Genomic DNA, 13,246 nt, shown 5'->3' with positions numbered 1-13,246 from the left:
GTTTATTTGAGTGTGTGTGTGTGTGTGTGTGTGTGTGTGTGAAGATGATATCATAATCATCATCATCATCGTCATCATCATTATTATCATCATCATAATATTAACCTGCTTTCACCTCTGTAAGTATGGTATGTAGGAGGGGAAGGGGTTGGTGGAGGGTAAGGAGGGGGAGGGAAGCTGCAACGAATTCCCTGCCTTATCTTGACGTGGGAGTGGGGGAGGGGGGAGGGTGGGGTTGGTAGGGGGTAGAAGAGAATGGGATAGGGGAGGGGGAAAGGGGGAAGTGTTGAGAGTAAACTGGAAGGGGTATAATGGGGTGGCTGGGTTATATGGGGTGGAGATGGGTCTGGGATGGAGGGGGGTAAGGAACTGAGTGGTGGGGAAGAGGAATGGGAGAGGGATGATGAGAGGATAGAGAGAGGGGAAGGGGGATTGGGGGTAGAGAAGGGGGGTTATGATGATGACAGTGGTGAGGGGTGTGGTTGAGGGAGAGGGGGGGTGGAGGGGGGGATAAGGTGGGAGAGGAAGGGTAGGGGAGAAGACAGTTTTGGGGGAGTGTAGGCTGGGGAAGGTGGGAAGGAGAATTAATATAGAGTGGGACGAGGGAGGGAGGAGGTGCAAAGACATGAGGTGGGAGGAGAATGGAAGTGCAGTGTGAGTTTGGAGTGGGGGAGGGGAGGAATGGAATGCCATGTTCGGTGGGAGGGAGGAGAAGGGGAGGTGATGTTAGGGGGTTGATGGAAAAGGGGAATGGAAGGAGGGAGGGGTTGAGGGGGAAGCTGGTGGTGGGAGGTAGATTGGGGTGGAAGATGGAGGGATGAATTGAGAAGAGGGGTTAAGGTGGTGGAGGTGGAGGAGGAGGCAAAGGATTGAGGGAGTAAGAGTGTGGAAGGGTGAGGTATTAAAGGAATGTGGAGAAAGGGGGATTTGGAGCAAGGAGGGCTTGTGGACTAGAGGGGTCAAAGGAAGGAGGGAGCCTTGGAAGGGGTATGTGATGGTGGTAAAGGCGGGGGTGAGGGAAGGGGGAAAGGAGAGTGTGGGAGGGAAGGGGAGGGGGAGTTAGGAGATGGTATTGGAGGGAGGGAGGGGGTGTAAGAGGTTGACAGAAGGAATGTTGGGGAAGAGGGGGGGGAGAGGGAGTATGGTGGGGGTGATGGATGGAGGGGAAGGAGGTAGAGGGCAAGGAGTGGTAAATTTGCTCCTCATTCCAACGCTATCCTTTTTTAATTTTAACCTGGCCTAATATTCCAATCCCTCCATCTTGAATACTGAGTTGTAGCAGTAGATCAACACTATATTATGATGCTAGTCACGAAGAAGTGTTGTGGAAAGGATGTAAAACCGTAGTATCATCTTTTTCTGCCCACTGAGCTGCGCGAAATAAGATGCAAAAGGACGAAAATCTGGGCCAAGTTGAAGTGAAAAGAGTATTGTATATTTTTCACACTTCAGTAACGGGAACACAGGGTAGTGGTAAACTTTTAACCCCTTCATTACTGCGACGTCTTTTGTATTTTTTCCTGTTATTTTCAGACGATTTTATTCAGTTTTTTGAGAGTCAGAATTGGAGGGGTTTGTCTTAAGTTGCACGGAAGCATCGAGTACCTAGGTGTTGCTCTGCTTCATTACCTGTACTCACCTTGATCTTGATGAAAGGAAGAGAAGTCTAATTACATTATTCTTCGGCTATGAACGTGTTTTGCTGGGGATGTGAAGATAGAGACTCATCTAAGGGATTTTTTTTAATTACTTAGTTGCAGTCTGCCACATTCCTAGGCAATATGTTTCGTATGTTTACAGTCCACTTGAGGAAGAAATGCTTTGTTTGATGTGACTGGGAGGGAGGGGTGGAGATGGAAGGGAGGAGGAAGGAGAGGAAGGGGGATGGAGGGAAGGGTAGAGAGGGAGGAGGGGGTGGTAGAAGGAGGGTGAAGGCTGGAAGGAATGTGGGAAAGGAGGGAGGGGTTTTGGTGGAGAAAAATGGGAAGACTGAGGGAGGAGGGGAGGGGGTGGTAGGAGGAGGATGAAGGCTGACGGGAATGTGGGGAAGGAGGGAGGGGTTTTTATTGGAGGAAAATGGAAAGAGTGAAGAAGGGGGAGCTTAAAAGGAAGGAGTGAGGGGTGATGGAAGGGGGCGAGGAATGAGTACAAAGGAATACAAAAGGCAACAAACAGCAACAGATCTTATAGTTCTTTTAAGTCTATTTGTTACAGAGAGGACAATAACTTATCATATATGAGTCTTTGTGCTGAAGATAGGGATGGTAGGGCAAGAATGAACGGAAGGAAGGGATTGACGGTGGAGAGGGAAGGGGAGGGAGAGAGGGATGGTAGTGGAGGGGGTGGAAAGGACAGGATGGGAGAGATGAGAGGGAGGGGGAGTTAGAATGACTGAGTTTAGTGAGGGGAGGGGAAGGAGGAGGTAGGAAGAATGTATGATGAACCGGATGAAAGGAGAGCGGGAGGGGGAGGGGGAATGGGGAGGTGGGGGTCGTGGAGAGGGGGCGAGAAGAGATGGGAGGGGGTTTCTGGGGAGGGATAGGAGGGGCTGAGTTGAAGGAAGGGGGGATAAGGAGGAGGAATGTGGAGGGTTGGAGAGATGAGGGGGTGGTCAAGCAGGAGGGGAAGGAAGAGGGGTATTAGTATGTGGGGTGAGAAGAAAAACATAGGGAGGGGGAAGAGGAAGGGGTGGGTGGGAAGGGGGAGAAGGAGAGTGGAATGACGAGAAGTTAGCGAGGGGAGGGAAGAAAGGTGTGGGGGGTGTGGGAGGTGGTTGGAAGGAGGTGTGGAGGTAGAGGGGGATTGAGGGAGAGAGAATGCGGACGAACAGGTAAGGGGAGGGGGGGGGTGGAAGAAGGAGGGGGTGAGAAAGCGGAATTGGATGAATGGGGGTTGGGGAGGAAGTTGATAGATGGACAGAGAGGAGTGGGCGAGAGAGGTGAGGGAGGGGGAGGGAGAAAGCAGGGTGGACTGAAATAAAGGGAGGATTACGTAGCTCATGGAAAATAACACTCACATGGTTTGGGAATTTTTATTTAGAAGATAAAACTCATTCTCGCTGCCAGCATATAATTTTAATTAGTAAAATACACTACTACTTCACGTCTAAGTCTGCGGTAGAGAAGTATGTATTTGTAATATTGCTGCAGGTTGCTCACATGATATTTGTCCATCCATGCTCTTCATATTCATATCTTATTTTACCAGTTCTGAAGGGCGGCTGTTCTGAAGGGCAGAGTAACACCACTGTTTTGTGAAGTGGCCCACCCCCACCCAGTACTTCACGCACGAGTATAGGGAGTGGAGAGAGACAGACAGACAGACAGAGGTGCATGTGGAAACAGTGTGCTGTTGAAGTGGCTCTGTTGATCAGTGAGGGAGTCTGTATGTGTGTAGTCCTAGACAGGGTGAGAACATATGACAGCACATGAAAGCACATACTACCCTACACCCTCAAATGTCTGCCCCAGGGTGAGATCGAACCCAGACCAGGGGGATTGGTAGACGCGTGCACTACCTACCCGACCACCTGAGGCTCCTGAGTAATAATGAAGAAGCGATTTATTAGAGTAACACAGGAAGCAGCAACCTGAATGTGTTTATATTGGGTCCATGTAACTTTTTTTCTTTCCTTTTTTTTTCTACCGTGAACCATTCGTACCTTTGATTGTTTTATACCTTTGACCTGTAATTAGCGACAGGTGATAAATAGATTCAAGGTGTGATTAATGGAGCATCCTGTTAACCCCTTCATTACGGTGGCGTCATTTATATCATTCTTGTTGTATCCATATTTTCGATTTAGGATAGACTTAAAACTCTACCTTCCATGATAGTGTCTCAGGTTGAATAATATAAACATACATTCCTGGAACAAAATAAAAAGAAAAAAGTGTCCACGGTATGAATGAATCTATACTACAAATTGTTTTATATCTTAGTGCTGTAATTAGTCAAAAAAATAATCTTTTGCGGTAATTAACATTTTGTACTGTCGGTTAATGGCCTTCCTCTAGCGGCTATGTTTTTGCCTTTATACAGAGTGATAAAAAACAGAGGGCGTTTTCTATTTCCGTCAGGTTTGTTAGTTTGGTCTGGTTTGTCCATTTCTGTGTGTTAGGGACTGTTAGGAATGCATGTGTTGTGCATAGGGTGGGTTAGATGAATTAGTATAGGGATTTGAGAGAGAGAGACTTATGATAAATGGAAAGATTAGCTAATACAGAAAGTTGAGATAGAGTTTGAAGATAGTTTTAAGGATGAGGTAATATCCAGAGCTGAGATAGAGATTTAAGATAGATATTTAAGATAGACGTAAGGAATTATGGTGATTAAAGGGAGGAAATGAGAGTGATGAGATGGAGTGGCCACCTCGAGAGAATAGATATGAAAAGTGTTATAAAAAAGGTAATGAGTGAATTTGAGGCTAGGTGCGTATTCTCGTCGGTTAAGGAAGCTCTCTAACACCTTTTCCTAAGGGATTTATGTTGTTGATTACACCTTACTATCATTTTCTGTTACAAAAATCCTTATAATATCGTCATACTCTGCATAAATCGGAAAAAAAAAAAATACTAGGTTTAATTTTGGCCTTGACCTGTGACGTTGAGCTTTGATCCAATGTTCTTTAAAAATAGGTAAACCCCTTGGCTAACCCTCAACCCTTCCACCAAGTTTGGATAAAATCAGGTTAAAATTATTCGGTTATTGAGTTCACAGGTATACAAAGAGACACACGGCGAACTAATAAAATCCATTCTGGTTTTGCGAGCGTGGGTGTAATAAGCAAGTGTATAAACGTTTCTCACGATTGAAGGTATGTCGCCACTAAACGTTTCTCAGCACAAAGAGCCTGCCTTGTCACCTGCCGTATGTCGTCGCCAGCACCTAAACAATGGAGGCTTCCGTCGGGATTTCTTGCTTTAATTAACGGGGGGAACCGGGAAAACATGCCATTGGTCCGCCTCTTCTCTTGTTCCTATGTATCGTTTGTTCCCCCTTCTTGTCCGTCCGTTCCTCTTCTTCGTCCGTTTTTCCTGTTCTTCGTCCGTTTTTCCTGTTCTTCGTCCGCATTTCCCCTTCGTCAGCTTTTCCTCTTCTTCGCCAGTGTCATTCGTTCCTCCTTGCCTTCATCTGTTCTTTTCCTCTTGTTCCTTAGTATCGTCCGTTCTTCATTTTCATCAGAGAGAGAGATGGGGGGGGGGACTAAGAGAAAGACTGAAAAGAAGAGTGATGAGTAAGGCGGAGGAAGTGAGGGTTCCGTGTGTGGTACCGGGTGGGGTTCAAACGTGTGTGTGCGTCACAACAAGAGGAAGGTCCTGTCTTCCTCCGCATTCTTCGTCACCTTTTGTCTCCTTCCCTCACGCCTTCATCTGTTTCTTCGTGTCTTCCCTTCTTCCCCAGTTTCCTCGTCCTTCTTCCGTCTTTTGACTCCCCTCTCCGCCTCTCCCCTCTTCCTTCATTCTGCCCTCTTTCCCTCGGTTCCTCTTCCTTCCACCTGTTGACTCCCCTCTCTCTGTCTCCCCTCTTTCCCCTTGTTTCCTCGTCCTTCTGCCTCTTGTCTCCCCTCTTCCTCCCCCTTCCCTTCCTCCCCTGCTGTCTCATCCATCTACATTTTTGTCTCCCCGCTTCTTCCATCTTTCCCTCCCTTTCCTGTTTCTTGACCTTTCTTCCTCCGCATTCTTCACCTGTGTTTGTCCCTTTCCGTCCTTCCTCTCTCCTTCCCTCCCACCTGTGTTTCTTCTCGTTCTTGCACTTTCCTCCCGCTTCCTGTTTCCGTCGCCCGGGATGGTATGGCTGATGGACCTTGGCGTGAGGGGTATGGCGTGGGAGTGTCGGGTTGAGGGAGGAATATTAGGTGCTACATATTGATGGTACCGTAATATTGCCCCGTATTACCCCTTATGGACAGAGGGCCCCCGAGACAGAGCTACCGTTGTTCAGGATATTCAAGATAATTGTTCAGGATATTGAGGAAATTTGTGCCATCCTACTTTCTTGATGGTATTGGATTGTCTTAAATTTTACCAGTCACTTCCTAGGGATATGTACAAATCAATTTCCCCGTGGCACATGATTTTTTTTTTTTAGGCCATCACACCTTCCAGTTATTCCAGGTCCAGTTTGTCATTCCAGGTCCAGTTAGTTCCATTGAGTTCCGGGTAAGTCACTTCATATCCACTTAAATACATTCACATTCTTTCAGAGCCAGTCAGCTACATTCAACTCACCTTTATTTACATGAGTTCAGATTCATCCAGACCACTTTAGGCCCCTGGATATCTGTTCAGAATTGTTCACGTCAGCCTGAACCATTCTTCTCTTACTAGGTCATTTCAGCTGTGTGCGGGTCCAGTCAAAGTCCTTCACAGTTCAGATTTATGTCTTTCAGCTAAGGCCAAGTGAGGTCAGTGTAGGGCTATAAAATCAGACTAAGTCAGGTCAGTGTAGGGCTATAAAATCAGGCCAAGTGAGGTCAATGTAGGGCTAGAAAATCAGGCCAAGTCAGGTCAGTGTAGGGCTATAAAATCAGGCCAAGTCAGGTCAGTGTAGGTCTATAAAATTAGGCCAAGTGAGGTCAGTTTAGGGCTATAAAATTTGGCCCTGTCGATTAAGGAGTGAAACAAGGTCAGGTGACATCCTAATGAGAACGATATTTCTTTTTGTGATATTCAGGCAAAATCATTCTGACGTCGTCGTATTTAACTTAATTTGTTTCTTTCCAGGTGGCTTCAGGACATTCCAAATCACTTCAGGACCTCCCAAATCACTCAGAGCCTCCCAAGTCACTTAAGGTCTGTCAGTGTCACGTCAGAGCCTTACAGATGACTTCAGGGCCATCGCTTCACCCTCTCAGGTCAGTTACGTTAAATCTCTAAGTCCACGTGTGAAAAAAAAAAAAATCTATCCAGGCAGAGGTTTTATGTTGTGTATATTGTAATCTTTTGAATTTATATCTTTTGTAATTGATGTACTTATTTTCTTTTATATAGTGATTTATTTTTATTTATTTGTTTAGTGATGGGAAAGGGAATTGAGGATAAATGTGGTATGACGGGGTGGGGAGCCGAATCCTAAATAATGTTTGATATTGGGTGTTCATGGTCGGACGGTAAGGTGTAGGCTAGATCTAAAAATTCTAGAGAGGAGGTTGGCAGGCTGAAGAAATGGGTGTCAGTAAATGGGTGAAATGGGTATCAAGGAATGGGCGAAGTGGGTATCAGTAAATGGGTGAAATGGGTATCGAGATATGGGTGAAATGGGTATCGAGAAATGGGTGAAGTGGGTATCAAGAAATGGGTGAAATGGGTATCAAGAAATGGGTGACGTTGGTATCAGGAAATGAGTGAAATGGGTATCAAATGAGTAAAGTGGGTATCAGAATGTGGGTGAAATGGGTATCGAGAAATGGGTGAAGTGGGTATCAAGAAATGGGTGAGGTGAGAGTGGATAGTAAAGGTTGGGATGGGGGTGGGTGGTGGATTGGGTGGGAGTGGGTGTTGCTGGTTAGACGGTGAGGTGTGAGTCATGAGAGAGAGAGAGAGAGAGAGAGAGAGACTAAATCCCTCGTGAAATAGTGGAAAGGAGTGAATGTGTAAAGCAAAGTTTTCCGGATCAGTATGAAGAACGAACACAAACGTAAGTATGCTGTTCTATTCATCCTTGTTGCGTCGACGGTAAAAAATAGTAAAGTTAGTAAAGTTTAGTAATGGACAGTGTTATTTTCTGAGAAGCACTGCAAGGGAAAGTGAGGGTTTGTAAATAAATGTGAGGTGTTTGCTCTCTGTTCCCTTTGGCTGTGGCTCCAGGGGGTGGTGAGGGTTGTAGCTTTCTGATCCGCCTTTCAGTCCTGGGAAAGAAAACACACACACACACACACACACACACACACACACACACACACACACACACACACACGTCCTGTATGCTATTGATGCATAGTAGGTCGTTATAAATAGCACTGAATATAAATGTAAAAATTGCAGTATGAAAAATAAATCGCCAAAGAAGAGGCACTACGAGGCTTGTGGTACATAAAATACAAAATACCAACCTTTGTCTTGTATGTTAGTGATGGAAGCTATGTCGATGTTGAAAGAATAAAAATACCTGCTAACGAAAATTATGACCACACGAAAAATAAATCGGTGAGAAACAAGCGCTACGAATCTCCGAGGTCACACGAAAAAATCGGTGAGATGCAAGTGCTGCGAATCCCCGAGGTCACACGAAAAATAAATCGGCGAGAAACAAGTGCTACGAATCACCGAGGTCACACGAAAAATAAATCGGCGAGAAACAGGTGCTACGAATCACCGAGGTTCACACGAAAAATAAATCGGTGAGAAACAAATGCTACGAATCGCCTAGGTCAGCGAGATGGTAGCGCTTTGGCGGCTAGTAATGTCAACCCTGGAACTACCTCCATCTACCACTTCCGTTCTCCAACCGGACCCTCACGCCTCCCTCTGACGTCAAGGAAACCAGTGAAATGCTCCAGATGGTCACAGCCGCATAACCTACACATTATCATCATCATCATTATCATCATCATTATTATTATTATTATTTCCGTAGTTTCGTTTCTTATTTTCCGGACTAGTATATGATTTTTTTTTACAAGTATATCGTCTTATTTCACACAGTACGTCTTCATCATCATCATCATCATCATCATCATCATCATCATCATCATCATCATCATCATCATCATCATTCAGTCTATATTTTTCTTATAAACATGGGACGGGAGAGACCAAGAAACGTCAGGAGGAAAGTAGGAAAGCTGAAAAAAAATAAATAGCCACAGCGTCCGGTAAAATGGGTTGTATCACTATACTGTCCACGTATTCCCTGCGTGTAGCGAGGGGCAATTGAAAGAGGCAGGAGAGAGAGAGGTAGAGTATGGTTCGTATTCTTGTCGGGTAATTAGGCCAAACACCTCTTCCTTAGCGATTTATTTTTGGATATGGCTGGTTAATATCCTCTCTCTCTCTTTCTCTCTCTCTCTCTCTCTCTCTCTCTCTCTCTCTCTCTCTCTCTCTCTCTCTCTCTCTCTCTCTCTCTCTCTCTCTCTCTCTCTCTCTCTCTCTCTCTCTCTCTCTCTCTCTCTCTCTCTCTCTCTCTCCTGCTAACCACCCATCCATCAATGCCTAATGGCAGGAACCTAGCATCCCCATCTATTTCCTGTCCCATAGCCCATTAACCTCTTCACCACGAGAGCTCCCCCCTTAGGTGAAGAAACTCGCCTGCTGACATCAAAACCGAGTTACAAAATAGGTGTCATTGAATACAGAATAAGTGCCATTAAATACAGAGCAAATGTCATTAAATATAAAGGTGATTGACGCGTATCTTATTTCCACTGCGGGAGTTCTCACCTGTTCTGTATAAATTACCTGATGGAGCTACAGTAAGGTAAAAAAGGGCGGGTATCATATGCCGAAGAATAACTGGAGATTTTTTTTTATATCTTTTGCAACACGAGAGGCCTCCCCCGTGGTCAAATAAAATCATTTGGCAGTAGCGAGATTGAGGTTAACATAAAGACAGTTGAAAAAAAGTTGATCCACTTTTCGATATTACCTATCTCCGCCTTTTCTCTCAGTTCCCTCCTCCCGCCTTTCCTCTTTCCCCTCTTCCCTCTCCCTCTTCTTTTTTGCCGTCTTTCCCCTCCCTCTTTCTTTTGCCGTCTTTCCCCTCCCTCTTTCTTTTGCCCTCTTCCCCTCCCTTTCTCCTATCCTCTTCCTGGATTTATTCCCCTCCCCATCCCCTCTCTCCTCTTCTCTTCCCTCCCTACTGTATCCTTCTTCCTGCTTTCCTACTCTCATTTCCCCTCCTCCCCTCCCTACTCAGTTGCTTCTTTATCACCCTCTGTCTCGTTCCTCCTCTCCTTCCTTCTCACCCCGTCTCTTTCCCTCCTCCCATCTTCTCCCCCTTCCCTTCTTTATCCCTGCATCCCTCCCACCCTTCCCTCCCCCTCACTTCTTCCCTCCTCCTTCCCTGTCACCTGCCTCTCTCTCTCTACCACCTGTCCGTCTCACCTGCCTCATTGCACCTGTCCCACTGTTGTCACTCCTCCCTCCTCTGTCTCTCTCTCTCTCTCTCATGCATACATACTAACCCCCCATCCATCCTTTTTAGCCACCCCCGCCTCACCCCTTGCTACCCTCTCACCCCATCAGTTTCTGTCTCTTTAACACCCCTTCCTTTTACCCATTTTCACCTCTTACCTCCCTTCTTTCACCCCTCCTCACCCCATACTTCCCTTCTTTCACCCCTCCTCACCCCATACTTCCCTTCTTTCACCCCTCCTCACCCCATACTTCCCTTCTTTCACCCCTCCTCACCCCATACTTCCCTTCTTTCACCCCTCCTCACAGTCAATCCTTTCGAACTTCTCCCGCACCGTCACTCCAGCTCACCCCACCATTCTCTCACCCCATCTCTGTAACTTTTAGTCTCCCATCCACCCCACACCCTTTCTACCTCTTCATCTTACTCTTCTTTACTTCCTCCCCCTTCTTCACCATCTCCACCCCTCCACCTCCCTCTCTGCGTATCCACCCCTCCACCTTCTCATTCTTCCTCATCCATCCCACAGCTCCACCTTCCTCTCCTCGATTCGGCCATCCCTCCACCCCCTTCTCCACCCCTCCACCCCCTTCTCCACCCCACCCCTACCTACACCCCTTCAATTTCAAGCCTTCCTCACACATCATCACACCTCCTCACCCCATATCCCTTCCGACACCTTTCTTCTGCCACCTCTCCCCCATTCCTCCCCACTATCCCCCCTCCTCCTTTCACCCTCCACACACATTACCCTCTCCCCAGACCCCTCCACATTTCCCCCGCTGCACTCCCCTCTATCTTCTTCCTCCTCCACTTCCTCATCCTTGCTACCGCCCCTCCTTGCACTTCCCACCTCTCTCTCTCTACAGCTCTTCCCAGTCACCTTTCTCTTTAGTCATTCCCCTCCTATAGTCACTTTCCGCCCTCTCATCTCACCTACCCTAACCCTTCTCCTCAGTCTTCTCTCATCCTTCTTTTTTCCCCCTCTTTCCTCACTCTTTCCCTTCCCTTTTTCACACACACACACACACACACACACACACACACACACACACACACACACACACACACACACACACACACACACACACACACACACACACACACACACACACACACACACACACACACACACACACACACACACACACACACCTCCCCACCCCGCAGCAATCACAACAGAGCGTGACATAATATTCTGTTACTGCGCACTTACCACCCTCTTCCTGGTAACCGAATACTTACAAAAACAAACAAAAACACAACAACAAAAATATCAGTTTGTTGGGCAAGGAAAATATATATTGAGTTGGATGCTTTTTTTTTTTTTTTTTTTTTTTTTTGCGCATAGTTCAAAAAAATGTAAATACTTCTAAAGGCAGAAAAATTTTGTGAGAATAATTCACATTAAAAAAATCTTCTTGTAAAAACTTTGATAATGAAAAAATGCAACCAGATAAGTAGCTAAGAATATTGTCATTTATTTAGTTCTTCATTAAACCAATATATATGCTTTTCTAACTCGAGATAAAATAAGAGAAATTCTGATGAGCAATGAAAACTATAAATTTAATGATTGTGAACCCTTTTGCTAAAATGACGTATATTAGTAATGTACCTTTGGCCACCTCTACGATTTATTACACGTGGGAGACATTCAGGTAGTGAAGGGGGTTAATTAAGGAGATACCTAAGCCTTCCATTTCCAGTAAGCTAAGTAGAATAAGATCGTCTGAAGATTAAAAATGAACGAATAGATAAATAAATCAAGGATGTTCTGGGGCTTAAAGAGGTGACCAGATTTTATTAGTCTTTAAAGTCACTAATAGGAATTCGCATTTTTTTTTTACTCATCTGTTTTCTATTTTGGTAAACAGGGGGAAAAAATCATGCATATTTTCATTTTTACTTGTGGTCAAAAGAAAAGATTATTTTGTCTTGATCTCTTCAGAACGAGGAGGATTTTTTTTTTTTTTTTTTTTTACTGGTGTTCGATCATTGTTTTTAAGTTTATTCCACATCCTTGTAAATGTAATTCCACCAGAGAGAGAGAGAGGCGGGGGGAGAGGGTGGTCAGGGAGGAACAGGAAGTGATGTCATAGCAACAGGTGTGATGGAGGGGGTTGTGGCAGGTGAGGGAGATATGGCAACAGTGTAATAGTAGTAGTGAGGGTGTGGTTGGCAACACTGGGGGGGTGGGGGTGGGAGCAGGTGGTTGGAGCAGGTGCAGTGAGGAGGAGGAGGAGGAAGAAGAAGAAGAAGAAGAAGAAGAGGAGGAGGTAAAAGAAGAGTAGGTAGGATAGGAAAGGAAGAACTAAGGAAGAGCGAGAGAAGTGGAAAGAGGGGAAGGAGGTTAAAGAAGAGAGTGAGTAGTACACGAAAGGAAGAGAGAAGGAGAAAGATGAAGAAGTGTTGGGAAAGAAGGTAGGAAAAAAGGAAGGAAGAAGAGGAGGAAAGGAAAGGAAAGGGAGAGGATAGGAAGAAAAAGAAGGGGGAAAAGATGGATGATGATGATGTAAGGAAGGATGGGAAATGAGAGGAGGACGAGTAGTAGGAAGAGGAAGTAATAAGATGATGATGATGATGATGATGACAGTGACTATTTACATTAGAAAAGAGGAGGAGTAGCTACAGTATATTATGAAGGAGGGCTGTATGTCATGAAAAGAGAGGTTGTCACTTAATAGGGACTGTAATGCGTAGTCTCTCTCTCTCTCTCTCTCTCTCTCTCTCTCTCTCTCTCTCTCTCTCATTTAATTTAGTATAGACCTCTTGCTCAGGATGGCAACGTCTAACTCCTCTGGTTCGAAAAGTCTCACCCGTGTTATATTACATCGTTTGGAGACAGCACGATTAGAGGAGAGAGAGAGAGAGAGAGAGAGATTTACGATTCGCCCTTGAGTATGTTTAGGTGGGAATAGAAAGTACATAGATATCCTGGCGGTTTTTTAAAATATATGCAAAGAAAGGAAACATTTTATCAGTTTTAGTAAAAGCCTACATTATTGTATAAAGTACAATTTACAGCATATAATAGTGTGGTGGGGGCGCAGTTCACCACACGAAAGGAGGGCCCGGCTCCCCCCCCCCCTCCATCCCCCTAAATCCGCGCTTCGGCCAGAGGGAAATTTATGTAAAATACGAAGCCTTAGATGAACGATCCCAAGCACAG

This window comes from Coenobita brevimanus, chromosome 86, assembly GCF_032717465.1.
Source record: "Coenobita brevimanus isolate Jiangsu-jjx chromosome 86, ASM3271746v2, whole genome shotgun sequence".
Classification (NCBI taxonomy): Eukaryota; Metazoa; Arthropoda; class Malacostraca; order Decapoda; family Coenobitidae; genus Coenobita; species Coenobita brevimanus.
This window is presented reverse-complemented; position numbering follows the sequence as displayed.